This window comes from Eptesicus fuscus, chromosome 5 (genome assembly GCF_027574615.1).
Source record: "Eptesicus fuscus isolate TK198812 chromosome 5, DD_ASM_mEF_20220401, whole genome shotgun sequence".
Taxonomy (NCBI): Eukaryota; Metazoa; Chordata; class Mammalia; order Chiroptera; family Vespertilionidae; genus Eptesicus; species Eptesicus fuscus.
This window is the reverse complement of record NC_072477.1, coordinates 47,202,405-47,221,125: the sequence shown is the minus strand read 5'-3', so window position 1 is coordinate 47,221,125 and position 18,721 is coordinate 47,202,405.

Here is an 18,721-nt window from a genome sequence, read left to right as displayed (position 1 = left end):
ATTCTCTGGAAACTGCCCAGACACATGGTGTTAGGGGCCTTTGTGGAGGTCAGCCTTCCCTGTCCTAAGCCCTTGATGCTTTGCTAGGGAGGAGGGGATTCCCTCCAGCCAGCAGCAACTGGAACATGTTCTGGAATTCACCTGGATTCACTAGAAGACAGGAGAGGAGGTGGACAGGGGCACTGACTGGAGGCCCCAGAGCAAGGCCACTTGAATAAGCCATTGAGAGTGAGGTGTTATACAAAGGAAGCCAGCTATTGGTGGGTTATTGCTTGTTATCTGATTTACATGTTTCCATCTGTGATTTATTGCAGTGGATCCCTGTAGCCTTAAGTCAATGGTGTAATTTGCAAAGGGCCCCGCTGCCTTTGCACAGTATTAGATTGTTGGCTTCTCAGCCATCAGCCAGGCAGAGGTGGTATCACTGCTGCAGTCTGGCTATTGATCCTTCTTGGCCTCATTTCTTGAACTGCAGAACCAAAAGCGCACGCTGACCTCAGAGCTGCTCTCCAGAGAGGTTCTAGAGGTGAATGAATTCTTGATGGCAGAGAACTGGCAGTCTCTGACTGAAGAGGCTAATGAATCAAACATTCCCATGATGTCTGTTTCCAATTTCTCCTTTCAATGAACATTGACTCATCCCCTACAGTGAATAGCAGCTTGTGCCTGCTCCAGTTATGTTAATCTTCTGAGTGTCAGAGGTAAAGAGCATAGACTCGGGGCCTGACCGCTTAGATTTTAACCCCAGCTCTCTACTTCCCAGCCGGGTAAGTTACTTCACTTCTCTGAGCCTAGGTTTCCTCATCTGTTAAGTGAAGGTAATAAGAGTACCTCCCTCATAGAGCTGCTAGAGAACAAATGGCTTATATTGTGCCAAGCACGTAGTAAGTGTTCAATAAATTTTCACTGTAAGATGATGATTACTCCATAGCACTCTCACAGAATGAGCTCCCACACGCTTATTTGATTGATTGATTTGGCACCTGAACACTAACATAGTGTCTCTCTAACTTACCTGATGATTTTTTAAAACTACCGAAGGCACTTGTTAAAAATACAGATTCCGGGCCCCTGCCCTGAAGATTCCGATTCCGTACAGGCATACCTTGGAGCTAGTGCAGGTTCAGGTCTAGACCACCACAATAGAGTGAGTATCATAATAAAGCAAGTCTGTAATCCTTTTGCTGATAGAGGAGGGTCTTGCCTTCAAAAAACGCAGTATCTGTGAAGCACAGTATAAGCCAAGTTCAATAAAGTGAGGCGTGCCTGTGGGTCCAGAACGGAGCCCAGGAGTGTTTGTTTAACAAATGGCCCAGGAGATCCTAAGGAGGGGCTCAGGGAAACTGCTCTAATGGGACTCAGAGGCACAAACCCTGACTCTGACAGTTAATGGGGCTTTGGGAAAGCTCACATTGTCTCCTCATCCATTTAATCAGGGCAGGCTTCCTGGGAGGTAGAGAATTGGGGAGGGGGGGGGGAGCAGCCCCAAAAGGACTGGAACAAAGGGAGAAACCTGGGCTCACAGACAAGACCCTTCTTGTCTGTTGCAGGACTGGAGACAGCAGGAGAGGAAATGGTCACGGATGGGTTAGCCAGGGCTGTCATGCAGGACCCAAGCCTTTGCACTTCATTGAGAATCACACACATTCGGAGTCCTGCACTGCCTGGTATCTCTCCAGCGGTGAGACCTTCTCTGTACTCAGGATGAAATCCTGAGGTCCCCATACACAGGCCCGTTTTCCCCAGAAATTCTAACCTAGTTATTGAATCGTGTGTTCATTGATTCAACCACAGCTGAGCATGCACCGGGCATTGGGAACACACAACTGAGTGTGAGTCTGTGACAGAGAGCTGCCGTAGCGTCTCTGTGGGAAGAAGCTCCAAGCTTGGTGTTCAGTGGGAAGGGCATGTGAACAGGTATTAGCAACGCAGAGTGAAAAGTGTGCTAATGGCGTGCACAAAGGCCCGTGGGACCTCCAGGACAGGGGAGCTCTCCCGGGGAGGGGAAATGTTGCAATCGTCAAAGGCTTCTCAAAGGAGCTGAGCCTGCTTTTGAAGAATGAGAAAGTGCAATCAGACTGCCAACCCAAGAAAAGGTATTCTCATTAAAAAAAAAAAAAAAACTAGCTGGAGGAAAGACACCAAGGTTTAGAAGGGCCCATGTGTAGCTGCAACGCAGACAGCTGGGCATGGGGTTGGGAAGACAGGTGGGTCTGGCTCCCAAAGATCCCTGGTTTCCGTGAAGGTGTGTGGTGATGGAAACCACCGAAGGACTTGGTGAATTGGTTCCATTAACCAAAGGAAGAGCAAAAGGTGGAGGGATCAGGGGTAAACAGTCTGAATTTGGTGTGAGACAAGCTGCGTTTGAGTCACCAGTAGGGCCTCCACAGGGAGAGGCCCTGGAGGCTGTTAGATAGAACAGCCTGGGCTCCAGCAAGAGACCCAGGCTGCACGTAGGGATTGAGAATCCTTATCATGAAGCAGAGAGTTGATGCGGGGGCAGAAAAGGAAACCTCCCTTCTTCCCCAGGGCGAGCACCAGAGACAAGAAAGCCACAGCATAGCTTTTGTCACCAACAAGGTCCTTCGCCCCCATAAGAACTGCAAGCCCTCACTGGCCAGGGACAGGAGGCAGCACTCCGTGTAACGGAGCCTTCTGGGGGCTTGCTCCACCCATCCTGGCCCAGTCTCTGCCTGACTCTGACTCAGGCCCCATGTTACCTATTGAACAAGTCGCCTCTGGTGGAAGGAGTGTGGCTTCATAGTCATTGTGTAACTTTCTGAATGTGTTTTCAAAGCTTTGGAACAACAAGCGGGGACTACTGGTATATGCCTTTGGGTCACTATAAGGAAAGAGTAAGTTACAGCCATCATCCCTAGCACGGGTCAGGCGGGGGCAGGGCACTCTGAAATTGTCCTTTGCTCTTCCCCAGCCAAAGATTCCTCCACCACCTATCCTGATGCTTTAAATTACCACCTCCCACCCCCATCTAAGTCACATTTACAACCCTGAGGAAGTGGGCAGGGCTGTGTTGCCTTGGGTTGGGAAGTCATCGGTATTTGTTGGTGCTCCAGCTCTCTGCTCTTTACACACGTCTCTAGCTTTCTACCTGTCACCTCTGTTTAGATTAACTGCAACAGTTGCCCGATGGCCAAGCGTCTGGAATTTCCCATTGCCAGCAGGACATTTATGGCTGAGATAATATATATATCTTTGTTGTTAAGGAGGAGCTCTGGAGTCTGACTGAGTTTGAAACCTGGTTCCACCTCTTACTACCTATTTGGACTTCACCTTTCTGGTCTCATTTTCTTTATCTGCGAAATGAGAATAGGAAATACTTAACCTCATAGGGCTGTAGTGAGAAGATAATGAGCTTGTCTACATAAATGTCTACAACAGTGCCTGGCACACAGTAAGCGCACAATGAAAATTAGCTATGATTCTCTTCTTTCACTTCAAACTCTTATGTCCAAGACAAAGAAATGAATCCTTAGTTCTGGCCTGGTTCCTCCGTTAAGAAGCTCTGGAGGCTCCTATTTAACAGACAAGGAAATGAGGCGCAGGGTGGCGAGGTGACTTGCTCAAGGTCACACAGCAAGCCAAAGGGAAATCTGGGGCTCAACTCCTGGCACATGTAAACAGCCCCTGAAGAACAGTTTAGACTCGGCACCAAAATGACCTGGGTCACTGATTGAAAATACAGATTCCTGGGGTCGCCTATTGGATTCTGATTCAGTAAATCTAGAGTGGAGCCCCAATTAGCATTTTAACAAGCATATCTGCACCCCTTCCCACAACCTGGTGTTCTGATTCAGGTAGTCCCCACTTTGAAAAATGCCTCTCAAGCCCTAGCTGATTTGGCTCCGTGGATAGAAGCATCCTGATTTCATTCCAGTCAAGGCCACATGCCCAGGTTATGGGCTCGATCCCCAGTAGGAAGTATGCAGGAGGCAGCCGATCAATGATTCTCTCTCATTATTGATGTTTCTGTCCCTCTCTCCCTCTCCTTTCCTCTCTGAAATCAATAAAAATATATTTTTTTAAATAAATGGAAAAAAAATGCTTCTCAGGAGCCAGTCTCCCTCATGTGGCTCCACTGGAGATGAATCCCAGTAAGGCCCTCTGGCTAGCCCTGGGTTGCTCTCTCTGGAAACAACCAGGCATTGCAGTTACTGAGCATGGCTGCAGATCCTGAATGGTATTTCAGGAATTTGGTCACATTCTTTCACACTCTCATCCTGAAAAGGAACCTCACCCTTTCAGACAAAGATGCACCTGTACCCCTGCAAAATGAGCAGGACATTCAACACCAGGATTATCATTCCACTGGGCATTGTTTACTGCAATAGGAATGCTGGGAGAGAGAGGGATTGTGGGTACTCTCATTCATTGCACCTGCCTCCTCCATGGGTGACCTCATCAAAGGCTCCCTGCATGTTAATACTGCCTCAGAAGCTTTTGTCCTTGCTTTCCTACAACAGTGACTGTGTGGCCCTATATCTCTGCCTCTCACTAATCACCCCTTTCAGGGGAAGGAAATCAAAGCAGGGCAACCTGTTTGAAGAAAGAACAAATATTTGAAGAACATATTTGTAGAGATAGTAGCAAGAACTACAGTTCTTTGTGTCTGGTTTTTAAGGGGCCCTGGCTATGGACAACCATCCTCTGGGAAAAGAGAAAACATTCCTGAAGACAGTAAGTCTGAGATGTCACTTCAAAAAAGGTGACAGAGTCGTCAGCTTGTGGAGGATTTAATTGTGGAAGGTTTTACTTCACAGCTTTTGATTTTTTTTTTTTCTAGCTCAGAACTAGTACCCATGCCTGTATCCTTTCATTTTCATTTCTGAATCATCACTGGTACATAGAGATAACAAGGTCTGCGGAATACCGTGTGATAACTGTCCTTCAGCAATCTCAGATTGCCAGTGTGGCCTGCAATGGGAAGTGCTTAACCTTCAGGATCACCCAGAATGCGTTTCAGTCCCAGATCGGCTAGTCAATAAATAGTTGTTATTATTTTTCTATTTTCTTCTTGGTAAATAGAGATGGTAAATGATTGTGCCGTTGCTCAATTAAAGGACAGAAAACAAATCACTTTTAGGGTAGTGGAAAAGGAAATGTAATAAAGAATATTTGAACCAATCGGTAGTAGGCAATAAAGAAGGAAAAAAGAGAGAGACAAAACAAGTAGTAATTAGGAAACAAAAAATAGTAAAAGTCAGTCAAATATGTCAATAATCACAAAAAATTTAAACAGATTAAACTCATCTGCTAAAGAACACATTTTCAGATTGGATTTAATTTTCTCCATTCATTCATTCAAGAAATAATTATTGAGCACCTACTTGTTCTAGGCGCTGGTCTAGGCACTGGAATTTAGCTAAAAATTATTCAACTTTCTAAAAGTTATTCAGAAAAGACATTTCTAAAACCAAAGACAGAAAATGAAAGCAAAAGAGTAGGGGAAAATATACCAGGTAAGTATTAACTAAAAGAAAGCTGATTTAGCAATATTAATTTGAAACAAAACAGGCCTTAAGGCAGAAACTTGGCAATAAAGATCTTGATAAAGGGAACAGTATACATGGAGTGGCCAGATTATTATGATCTCTGAATGCATAATAATCTGGCCACTCAGTGTGTGTGTGTGTGTGTGTGTGTGTGTGTGTGTGTGTGTGTGTGTGTGTGTGTATTAGAGGCCCGGTGCATGAATTCATGCGTGGTTGGGGTCCAGCCAGCCTGGCCAGTGGGAGGGGACATGGGCAGTTGGCCGGCCTGCCTGCTGGTCGAACTCCTGGTTGAGGGGACAATTTTCATGTTAGCCTTTTATTATATAGGATTTACACTGAGTGGCCAGATTATTATGCTTTCAGAGATCATAATAATCTGGCCACTCAGTATATATATATATATATATATATATATATATATATATACACACACACACACACCCTGGCCACTCAGTATATATATATATATATCCTGAATCTATATGTATCTTAGTTTACCCTCAAAACATATAAAGCAAAAACTGACATTGTAAGGAGATAAAGACAATCCATAACCATAGTGGTAATTTTAATAACTTATTTTAGAAAATATTCAAACAAAAAGAATGTGAGAGATACAGATTGAATCACAGTTATTTATGGACTCTTGCATCTCATAAGTAAAAAGGAAATAGCTTTTCAAGTACATACTTATAGGAATTCCCTAGGCCCCAAAGGAAATATCAAAAGGCACTAAAGAATTGGTAGTACACAGGTCACATTCTCTGATGTCAGCACAATGAAGCTATGTCAGCAGCCAAAACATTTCCACACAAAACATGTGTTAAGAAAATTTCTAAACATACTTCTAAATAATGAATGAGTCAAAGAAAGAATAATCATGAAAATTATAACATATTTTATAATTGAATGACAACAAAATATTATGTCAAAAAGAACAACAGAAATATGGTTACTGCCCCCACGGACATCTCCATAGCACAGGGGCATCCCAAGAGACTGGGGCTAGGACAGCAGAGGGGAGCCCTGGAGACCAGGCAGGTGGACAGAAGGAGGAGTTACAGTAGTGCTGCACAAGGTTATTTCTCTAATACCTTTCACCCCTCCCAGCTTTTGCTTATGCTGTTGTGTCTATCTAGAATGCCCTTCTCCTGCATACCCTGCAATCTGCCTCTCCATCCCGACCTCACCTGGTGAACTCCTTTTCACACTTGAAGACCCAGCTCAAATGTCATTGTCAAGGGTGATTGACTCAGCTTACCCTTGGCTCCCAAAGCCTCTCTTTTCTAGAACACTTCAATTATAAGTAGTTATCTGTGCACATGTTCCTCCTTTACTAGCTATAAACTCTAGAGAGTAAAGGCTACATCCTTGTCATCTTCACCTACGTAGAGCCACACACAGTAGGCACTGGGTAAATCTTTGTGGAAAGACCTTTGGGACCTTGATCTCTACCCTCTGTCTTTAATTAGCTGGAGCATTCTACTGCAGTCCGCCTGCCATGGCTGGAGGGGAGACCTCCACCCCAGTTTGCAGAGGCATTCCCCAAAGGCTCCCACCACTTCTGTGCCAGAGAGAGCCAGGGAATGGCCTTCGCTGAAACCATAGCTAAAATGCAATGCCACCCTGAAGGAGACCACTTTAAGTCGGAGCCCAGGATTTTTAGCAGATTTCATTTCTAATCTGCTCCTCCCGGAAGTCTGCTCATGTGGACACTTGGCCTGAATCCTGCCTAGAAATTGGTGTTCACTGGCTTTTGCAGAAAGAAGTATGATTTCCCTCTGGGCAAGAAAAAAACATATTAGAGACGCCTTTATCTTCCTGGGGAGCTGTTTGCCTGACTGCAACTGAAACTTAAAACGCAAATTGCGTCTCAGGAATGAGTGTGGCAGCTGATGTTGCAACATCACTCAGGATAATTTGAGAGTGATTCTTTTATTATTATGACTATGGTCGTCATTATCATTATTTCAACCTAGCAATTAGGTTAATATGATTAAGTCAGCACTTTCGGCAAATTGTTATGGCATGAAGGAGTGTGTGGGGCGGGAGGGGGGTGGGCGGGGATTACAGCTGTCATTATTTCTATCCTGTTTTAGGGGTTAATAATTTAACCACAAATATGTATGTGCTCCAGGCTAAATCTTGATGGGTGAGAGAGAGCCAGGGAGAAAGGGAGGCTCCTAACCATACCTTTTCTTATTAATATGAAGGTATTCAACGTGACTGGTTAATGAAGTACAGCCTGATGAGGCCCCACTACATCCATGTGTACACATCAACATCAGCATCTCCCATGGAACCCCACTCTCTCTATGGCTGAGCATTGGTGGCAGCCCAAACAAGGCGAAGATGAGCTCGACTTAAGCAATTGGAAGCCGCACCTGTGGTATGTGTCCCCCAGGAGCCATGGCTTGATTTATCACCATATTACCCAACCCTTTAACAGAACTGGGAAAGCAGGGGCGCGGGCAAATGGCACTACATTCCCTCCATGGAGAGTCAGGGCAGAGTTAAAAGAGTTGGAGTGTTGGGATCAGCCAGACCTGAGTGTGAATCCTAGCTGTGTGACCTTGCAGAGACCTCTCTGAGTCTGTTTCCTCATCCACAAAATGGGAGCTATGACCCTTTCTCCGAGGGCAGTTATGAGTGTTAAATGGGATAAAATTCATACAACATCATCAGTGTGTGCATAGGCACTGTAGGCACTCAGAAAAGAGCAGGCATTTTGGTGTTCTAGTTATTCAGTTCTTGTTAATTCATATCATCTTGATGCTTATTTTCTAGCTCCCAGAGTGCCTATGCCTAGCTCAGTGCCTGCCTCTGGGCTCCCCTGGTACTTGCTGGGAAGGCCTTCAGAACCCTGACAGCCACAGGCTGTCCTAACGACATCAGGAGGAGGCACTGCACCCAGGGAATCCCTCCACTCGCTTCCCTTGGCCCTGGGCAGTGATTTGAGATGTTGGGCGGGGCATTTCTCTTAGAGGACAATGTTTTCCATCACTGCCAGTGCATATTGTGACCAAAGGTTCAGGGACTTTGGGTCTCCCTTTCTTAGGCACTCCCGGTCAATCTGTAGTGTTCCTCAGTAGGCACTCACTTGACACATCCCTGCATACGCATGTGTGCATGTGCACACACACACCATTATTCCTAATCTTTTGTTTTGTTTTAAATAATTCTTTATTGTTGAAAGTATTAAATATGTCCCCTTTTGTCCTCCACTGATCCCCTCCAGCCTGCACCTGCACCGCCCCAGGCCTTCAGAACCCTATTGTCTGTGTCCATGGGTTATGCATATATGTACACAAGGACTTAGGTTTATTACCTCCCACCCACCCACCCTTCCTTGCCTTCCCTCTGAGATTCCACACTCTGTTCCATGCTTCCACATCTCTGGATCCACTCTGTTCATCAGTTTATTTTGTTACTTAGATTACACATATGAGTGAGATCATTTGATACTTGTCTTTTTCTGACTGACTTATTTTGCTTAGCATGATATGTTCCAAGTCCCTCCACGCTGTCTTGGTAAAAGATTGGTAAAAGATATGGATGCTACTCAGATACTATGCAACAGTAAAAAAGAAGAATATCTTACTCTTGCCCCTAACCAACCACTAAGCTGCCGGAAAAGTGGTTAGGGGAAAGAGTAAGATATTCTTCTTTTTTACTGTTGCATAGTATTCCATGGTATAAATGTAACACAGCTTTTTTATCCATTCATCTCCTGATGGGAACTTGGGCTGTCTCCAGATCTTAGCTATTGTAAATTGTGCTGCAATGAACATAGGCTGCATACATTATTTCTGATTGGTGTTTCGGGTTTCTCAGTATATATTCCTGGAAGTGCAATCACTGGGTCAAATGGCAGTTCCATATTTAATGTTTTGAAGAAACTCCATACTGTTTTCCATAATGGTTGCATCAGTCTGCATTCCCACCAGTAGTGTACTAGAGCAGCAGTCACCAACAGGTGGTCCGTGGACCACTGGTGGTCCATGAGGTCCGAAAGGTTGGCTACCGCTGTACTAGAGTAATCTTCTTTTTGGAGACTTTGGTTCTGACTGAATGACTTAGGCCATCACAGCAATGGTAGTATCTCTGTCCAAAGAGTGGATATAAAAGATACATAAATAATCTTATCAATGGTCTAATTCCCTCACCCTTACACTTACTTTTTAAAACTTGGAAATCATAAAGAGGTAGAAAAGAGAGGGGGAAAACTATAGTCCCAGTCTCCAAAAGCCTTTGCTAACATTTAGCAATATCTCTTGCAAGTCTTTCTTTTATGCGTACTTGATTTTATATAGTAACTAGAGGCCCAGTGCACGAATTCGTGCACGGGTGGGGTCCCTCAGCCTGGCCTGCGATCGGGGCTAATAGGGGCTGGCTGGCCTGGAGGAGAGACCACGGGAGGTTGGCTGTGGGAGCACACTGACCACCAGGGGGCAGCTCCTGCTTTGAGCATCTGCCCCTGGTGGTCAGTGCACATCATAGCTACTGGCCGGTCATCTGGTCATAACGGTCACTTAGGCTTTTATATATATAGATGATCATCTTATATATTTACTAACCATTTGTGTATGTCCTTTTTCACTTACTTTTATAGAGTAAGCATCATTTTAGTAGTTGCATAATAATAGCTGGTTTGGCTCAGTGGATAGAGCGTCAGCCTGTGGACTGAAGGGTCCTGGGTTCAATTTCAGTCAAGGGCACATGCTCAGGTCGTGGGCTCGATCCCCAGTGGGGGGCATGCAGGAGGCAGCTGATCAATGATCCTGTCGGTTGGATGAGAGAGGAAATGCCAGGAAGCTCCCTCCCCTGCTGAAACCAATAGGCAAGAAGTCAATCCCCAGAGACCTTACTGACTGCCACATAGGAGGTGCTTCATCATAAATGAAAAATAAACTTCATAAACAGCATGTGATAAGTAGATGCTGAATCAATGAATGCTGTTGGGTAGCTATTCCTAGGTATTCCTTTAACAGGGTACAGAGCTTTCCATTCTGCATGTAAATAATTGCTTCCATTTGTTGAGCACCTACTATGGGCCAGATACGATGCTACCTTTATTGGTGAGGCCCCACAAGAAGCAGGCTGAACATTCAGATCAGGTAATTTGAGGAAAGTTGAATAAAGGGGCTAATTACAAAAATGTGGGTGGATTGTGGGGGAACCACACAGGAGAATGCAGTGCTCCAGAATGGATGGCGAGGAAGCATTACCACCCTGGGCTAAAAGGATAAGAGGTGGGGATCAGAGCTGTGTGGAGAGGGTAGTGTGGCAGGAGCTGTGACATGGTGTTGGGGGACACAGCCTGCAGACTGGCGGTGCCCAGCAGGGAGGGAGCCAGGCCCAGCCTCCTCAGTGCTGTCAGGAATCCAGGGGGCTCTCAGATTTCTCCAGGCTTATGTCATTTGATTATCACAATAACTCTATGAGGCAGGTACTCTTATTATCAACCCATTTCAGAGAAGAGGACACTAAAGTTAAAAGAAGAAACAATTACTGGTCATCAGTGGGCCAGGATTTAAAACCAAATGTCTCCGATGCCTCAGAACATAGAGTTCTGTTCTCACTGTTGTGCCATAATTTGCCATGAAATTAGCAAAATTTATCTTTTAAAGATAATTTTATAAAACTGTATTATCTCTTCAGCTTAGCTTTTTAGATCAAATATATCACTGTCTTTGTTGTTTGGGGATGAAAAGACTAATTCATAAGGTAACCAGTGAGCAATATAAAAATGTATGTAATCATTAAACTGTGAGGATCTGAATGTTCTGTGTGGGTGGGTGTTCAGAAAAAGAGGAGTTAGAGAAAAGATGAAATAAAATGTAGGCCGTGGGCACCAGAAGGGATCTTGGAGATCAGCGAGCCCACCCCCCTCTCTTCACAGGGAAGAACTAAGAGGGAGTTGCTTGGGTGTGATGCACAGTAGGTCTCCTTGCAGATGAGGCAGGAAAGATCCCCAGCCTCATCTTCCACCTCTCCCCGGGCACACATGCCCTCGCACCGTGGAGCAGCCTGCCCTGTCTTGAGCACAGCTGTCCAGGCTCTGGGCTTTGCTCATACTGTTCCTTCGACTTGAAATAACTGGAAAGAGCAAGCGCTAACCTGGCTCCAAGAGCAAGCGCTAACCCTGCTGCACACACCTCTAAGTTCATCTTTGAAACAACCTGTTAGCAGGTACTATTGCCAACATCAGTTTATAGCTGTGGGAGCAATTAAGTAACCTACCCAAGATCACATAGCTAAATAAGTGGCAGAACAGGAATTCAGAGCCAAGGAACCTGATGCAAGTCCTTGCTCTTTTCTACTGACATCTATTTTCTGGAATGCTCCAGCCATTTCCTTTCCGGTCTCTGCCAATGCATTCCTATGGATATCTCAAAGACCTTAAGCTCAGGGCTGCTCAAATTTTTCTGCCAAAAATTTTAATGTCAAAGGGGAATGGATAGGTGGCGGTAGGCTGGAGGAGACTGTCATGTAGGACAAATTTGTTTGCAGTTTCTTCTTTTAATTTAAAAATCCATTCAAATTCTGTATTCTACTTAATGTATTTTTTATTTTTAAAACAGTGTTTTTAATTACTTACCATTGAGTAAATTGATGCTCTGAAGAGAGGCACCAGGCTTATCCGCTGGCTTCACCCACCCCATTGCATAAGCCCCACAGCCTCCAGGATTGTGAGGTCCACCTTGGTTCAAGCATAGCTTCCTCAGAAAAACCTTCCCTAACTTCACCCCTCCAGGTTGGGTTAGAGGCCTTGTTCACCGAGCATTCAACATACACCTCTTATTTCCAGAACGATTAACTCTCCCATCCCCTAAGATAGGACTCAGCCTTTCCTTGAGTAATTAAGGCAGCTGCCATTAAGGGCTGTTGGTTCCAAAAGGCCCCAAGCAGAGTAGGCAAGAAACCAAGTGCTACCCTGCACAAATACATGAGGCAGAGGGAGGAGTGCAGAACCAGCCGAGGAAACATGGCCTTTCTCCAGTGCAGGGCTGGTAATGGTTTAGCAACCAGCTCCAGGTATGGGGGAGGGATTCCTGCCTTGTAGTGTTTGCCAATTTCCATGGTGTAACTACTCTTACCATGGCTGACTTCAAGCTACCAATGTGATGTCACTGAACACAGAATTGGGTAATGATATACAGTAAGTAGCACACGCATGGTATTCCACGACATATCCTATCTAATAAAAGAGTAATATGCAAATTGACCATCACTCCAACACACAAGATGGCTGCCCCCATGTGGTCAAAGATGGCTGCCCCCATGTGGACACAAGATGGCCACCACAAGATGGCCAGCAGGAGAGGGCAGTTGGGAGGGACCAGGCCTGCAAGGGAGGGTAGTTGGGGGCGATCAAGCCTGCAGGGGAGGGCAGTTAGGGGTGACCAGGCTGGCAGAGGAGGGAAGTTGGGGGTGACCAGGCCTGCAGGGGAGGGAAGTTGGAGGTGACTGGGCCTGCAAGGAAGGGCAGTTGGAGGGGACCAGGCCTGAAGGGGAGAGCAGTTGGGGGGAACCAGGCCTGCAAGGGAGGGCAGTTGTGGGGGACCCAGGCCAGCAGGGGAGGTCAGTTAGGGGTCACCAGGCCAGCAGGGGAGGGCAGTTAGGGGAGACCAGGCCAGCAGGGGAGGGCAGTTAGGGGTCACCAGGCCGGCAGGGGAGGGCAGTTAGGGGCAATCGGGCTGGCAGGGGAGCAGTTAGACATCAATCAGGCTGGCAGGGGAGTGGTTAGGGGGTGATCAGGTTGGCAGGCAGAAGTGGTTAGGGGCAATCAGGAAGGCAGGCAGGCGAGCAGTTGGGAGCCAGCAGTCCTGGATTGTGAGAGGGATGTCCGACTGCCCGTTTAGGCCCGATCGGACATCCCTCAAGGGGTCCCAGATTAGAGAGGGTGCAGGCTGGGCTGAGGGACACCCACCCCCTGTGCACGAATTTTGTGCACCGGGCCTCTAGTAGATATAATAAATGTAAAAACCAGAAATAATAGTAAAGTGTTGTAAAACAATTAGGAAGTAATGATTTTTAGTATTTATTAAATACTAGACTTTGAACTTCTCCCTCCTTGGTCCCTGCTAGGATTTGAGTGACTATGAGAGGGACTGGAGAGGAGGGTGGAGATTTGAGGACCTGGGAAAAGCTCAGGGTTTGGTGAACCAGGTCAGGGGTAAGAGACTGTCATTGGGACCCCTGTTGATGATGGACTTTATTTTAAGTGATTTTTCTTTAAGATTCAGGAGAAAACCCAAATTAACAAGAAAGTTGACTCTTATTCTTCTATATTATAATTCCAAAGTAGCTGTGACCTCTTCAGTATAGAACGTAGCTTATGCCTATTCAGCCTGACGTGGCTGTTTTAGGAAAAAGGAGCACTCATCTACTCACTGGCCTCAGAGAATAGGGACCAGTGCTTCTCAAGTTTCAGGGTTTCAGGGTTCCAGGAGGCAAACCCCAATACTAGGGGAGGCCCTCGGAAGACAGGTGGGTAACCGACCTCCTGCTCACTCCTGTAGATTTGAGGGCATTGGCTCTGAAAGGAGGAGAGGGGCTCCACATCTGGGTGGCATCCTGACTCTGCCTAGCCCACAATAATGTCATTGTTGCTTTACTTGTCTGCTTCCTCCCCTAGATTCCACACTCTTTGAAGGGGAGAGATGTCATCCCTAGCACAGAACCTCGTATGCAGTAGGTGCTCAAGAAATGTTTGGGGGTATGAATGAGATCCAAGGAGTGCCTTCAGTTTTCCCATGAGAAGAAAGCTCAGAGCAGTGGACCAGAACCCGTGATGCAGCAATGAGCAAGTGAGATACTCTGGCCCAGGAGCACCCAGCAAAATGGACTAGGGATGAACCATTGTCTTGTTTGGCTACTAGTGAGTTTGAGGCACTAAACTGGAACTGGGAAAAGATGGAGAAGGAAAGACTCAACCCTGGCCTTCAGTTTCCTGAGGAAAGAAACTGTGTACACCTGAGGAGTTCAAGCAAGTCCAAGGTGAGTCCATGGGCTCTTCTGTGAGGTTGGATGACTTGCTGAAGGTCTCAATAGCAGGACTGACTATGCTGCCCAGATTCCTTGCTCCTTCACCAATGTTGGCCACTCCCCTCCTCTCTGGACCAGACAGAAGTCCTGAGGAGGGCTGGCAGGATCACCTCCAACTGAGGGGACTCCAGACACATAGGGTTGCCATGTGGCTTTCCAGGGATGGTGGAGATGACTGGTGGAGACAAGGGGGAAAGGGAAGATGAGGAAGCCCAGGGAAAAAGACAAGTTGCACCTGGGGGAAAGCATTGAGAGTCTGAATGGTGCTGGGAGTTAGATGGGAGAGTCATGTGGGACAAAGTTGGAAATCTCGGGAGTCCAGCGCCTGGAGTGCCTAGCTAAGAATCTGGCACTTTCACAAATCAGTTTCTTCTTCTATGTTGGGAGAGGAGAGTTAGCCTTTCATTTGTGTCATTATTTAATCAATGTCTATTTCCCACACCAAAATGTAAACCTCATGAGGGAGGGGGAAACACTGCCTGGTTTTGCTCCCTACACCTGGAAGTGTCAAGCATGGAGCAGGCACTTAAAACATGTTCACTGAATGAATGATCAGAGATTTTCAGTGTATATATTTGGTGTTAGATTCCAAGACAGTCTCAGGAGCCAGGGAGACCCAGCCAAAAGGCTCCTAACTTTGTAGCTCCTCTTCCTCCAATCTTCTGTATGCACTGGGGTATCTTTAGTATCTCATTTGAAGCAAACGCACCTTAACTAAAGATAATAATAAGCTTGGGAACCACTAGAGCAGGTGTCCTCCAAGGCCCTCACTGCACTATCATTCTGGGCATTGCCTGGTGGCCAGCACCCGGAGGTCTGTGCGTGAATGGGCCAGGCCCTAGTTCTCTAGGTCAATCTGTCTCCACCACCAGTTGTAGCAGGATGTTTGCCCACTTTGGAGGGCACCTTTCTCTAAGTTCAGGGCCTGCTAACCAAACAGGGCCTCTCCTTTCCCATTGCCTGAGTTCCCAGGAGAATGACTCTGCAAAAAGTCCACCTCAGCCCCTGCTCAGTCCCTGCTGTGCCCCGCAGGCTCCGTATGCTCACCTCCTCGAGCTAGCAGCTGCCCTGACCTTGCTGAAGGGTCACCCCCAGCCATGCCAGCTCCCTCCAGCTCCACGGATTTTCTAGACCAAGACTCAGGGAAGCCGAGTCAGTTGAAAAGAAAAAAGATATATCCTTCCTCCACACCCAGACCCCTCACACTTAAGCTGGGAAGGTGCCAACAAAAATAGCATGATGTCATCCCCCTGCTGATCCTGCTAATCCCTCTTCTGCTGAATATTGAGTCTTGGTTTTTATTTAAAAGCTATTTTATTGTCAGAGGCTGGTTAAAAACCTCTGAGAGCTATGCCTGGAAACCTGGAGTGTCTTTGATGTGCAGAGTGATATAGGGCCCTCAGCCCCCTGTGCCCCACAAGGAAAGAAATGGGATTTGCAGAAGGCTGGGACCCAGAGGAATTCTGTCTCAGACAGTGTACTTTACCAACGCCATCTGGTTTTGTATTCGAGGCCTGTGCACCTCCACAAAAGGCCTCAGAGAGGATTTCTCAGCCTCTACAGGAAGAATACTGCAGTCCCACTCCCTCTGGACCACCCCTTTTCCTAACCCCATTATTGCTAGAAAACACTCTTCAGTCTGCTGGGTACCCTGCCCCCACTTACACCCCCATTACCCAGTATCCACATCCCAACCTATTCCAGAAAGGCTGCCTTTCTTTGAGAGGAGAGATGGATGTGGGGCCAGGACACATGGGTTTGAGGCTCATCTTTGAACAAACCTAGGAAAGCCACTTGACCTCTTTGAGTCTTAGTACCTCATCCATAAGACAAAAGTATGGATCCCTGACCTGCTACCTGCCCTACATTGGATGTGACCACCCAAATATTCAAACAAACACAAGAGCTCTATACTAAGGCCATTCATTATTGCAGAGAGGGTAGAGTTCAAAGGAGGCCTAGAGGAGCAAGGGAGCTGGAAGTGTGTGTGAGCGAGTTATTCCAATGAAGGACCATGGACTTGAAGGGACATGAAGCCAGGTGTCTACTAATGGATAGTGAGAAAGACCTGGGCCCAGTAGGTTTGGGTTCATGGAATTCCTGAGGACAAGGAATTATTGTAGGAAACCTTGAGGAAGTAAGCTGAGAGGATAGGAGATGGTGGCCAAAGAGTGAGATGTTGGGATTTGGTATTTGGTAGGTTATGCTCTTTTGGGGATGGGAAGGGAGTGGGTAGCTGAGGTTTGAAAGCATTCTTAGCAATGAGGTCAAGGGGATCCTGGAAAAGTTATCCACAATGGTGAAGGGCCCAGAAACAATAGGGAGTTGTGTTCTACTTTGGCAACTGTTTCCACAATAGCAGAAGAGGTGTAATGACAAGTAAGCTATCTCTGAGTTTAACTGCTGGAGATGCAGGACCAGGAGGGTGTCCTGGTTGCAAGCAACAGAAACTGAATAGCTAATTTAAACAGCAAATGGACTTATTGGAGAGACATAGGGTAAACCAAATATTGACAGAAAGACTGAAGAACCCGGCAGGAGCTTGCCCCTACCACGACTTACACAAATGGAAATTCCTCTAGGAAGATTTTGGAATACTGGGAAGCCAAAACAGAACAACGAACATTTACTACAGATCCTAGGAATGGCAGAGCATCAAGGGTGGTGGGATTGGAACTCCCCAATAATGAAAATTTATGGTCAAATGTAGCTAAAAAGCTATAGCTATTGGTACCTAAGCCTTCATCTCCTCAAGACGGAGGGCCTGGAAAAACAAGTCACCTATACAGACTTAAGCAAACAGGTGATAGAGTCCCTTCCATTTGTTCCTCCTCACACAACAGCCAAACTCAAGAGGGTGAGGATTTATAGTGACTATTCCCAGTGACTAACTTCAGGACCCACTCATTCTATCCAGGCTCCAAGATGGCTCCCAGTGATCCTTGTCTCCTTGTATTCTTGCTCATTGAACCAAGGCTGACCTATGTGAACATCAGAATACAGTGGCTATGTGACATGTGACTTCCAGATCTAGGTCATCAAGACATTGCAGCTCCTTCCTTTGTCTCTTGGATAAATGGCTATGGGGGAAGCTAGTCCCCGTGCTATGAGGACACTCAAGCAGCCTCATGGAGAGATAGTTGTGGAGAAGAACCAACTTGCCAGCCATGGGAGTGAGCCACTGAGTTGGCACATAGTGATTGGAGGTGAGGAAAAAAAGGAGGTAGTATTTGTGACAGCAATAACCACTGAAACAATATCTGGCACATATTTTTTCTCATGACTGAAAGGGACCTTCCAGCAGGTGTGGCCACTTCCTTTGTAACATCCCTGACAGGTACCCCAACTGTCAGCAAACCTGGAGCTCCCTTATCTATTCTTCATGTGCACTTGTGTTGGAAAGGGATGCTAAATATCTTGGTCTCCTGGGACAAAGGTAAGACAATGTGAGATGCCACATCCCATGTGGCTTAGGGTTCGGGATCTGGAGAAGGGCAGCAGGTAAATGATGAGACAAGAAATAATAACTTGGAAATTGGGGGCCAGGCGGAGAGTCCAATGCTAGGGGAAGGACTTCGCTGGTGCCCAGGCCCTGCCAACCTTTTATTCAATTTTGGATACACATATGGCCCTTAGTCAGGCAGGCAATTCCAGTAACAGACAGACTATCTTAAAGGTCAGTAAATATTAGTAAAGATTTACTTTGAGACTATTTGGTCAGGAAATTGCTTGAGCCACCATTGTCTCGATTAAATAATCAGTGCATAGCTTTGGCCCTTACCAGAGCTCAAGGTTCACCAGCGTTCCGGGCTCCTTGTTTACACTTTTCTGATAGTGAAGACAATGGGTAGCTTCCAACAGCCTTAAAACAATATACAGGCCTCGTGCACCTAGGACCGGGTGAGCCCAAGTGGCCCTGGGTCGGGGAGAGGCCAAGCGTCCCTGGGTCCGGGTGAGACCATGTGTCCCTGGATCCGGGTGAGGCCTCGTGCACCTAGGCCCGGGTGAGCCCAAGTGGCCCTGGGTCTGGGAGAGGCCAAGCGTCCCTGGGTCCGGGTGAGACCATGTGTCCCTGGATCCGGGTGAGGCCTCGTGCACCTAGGCCCGGGTGAGCCCAAGTGGCCCTGGGTCGGGGAGAGGCCAAGCGTCCCTGGGTCCGG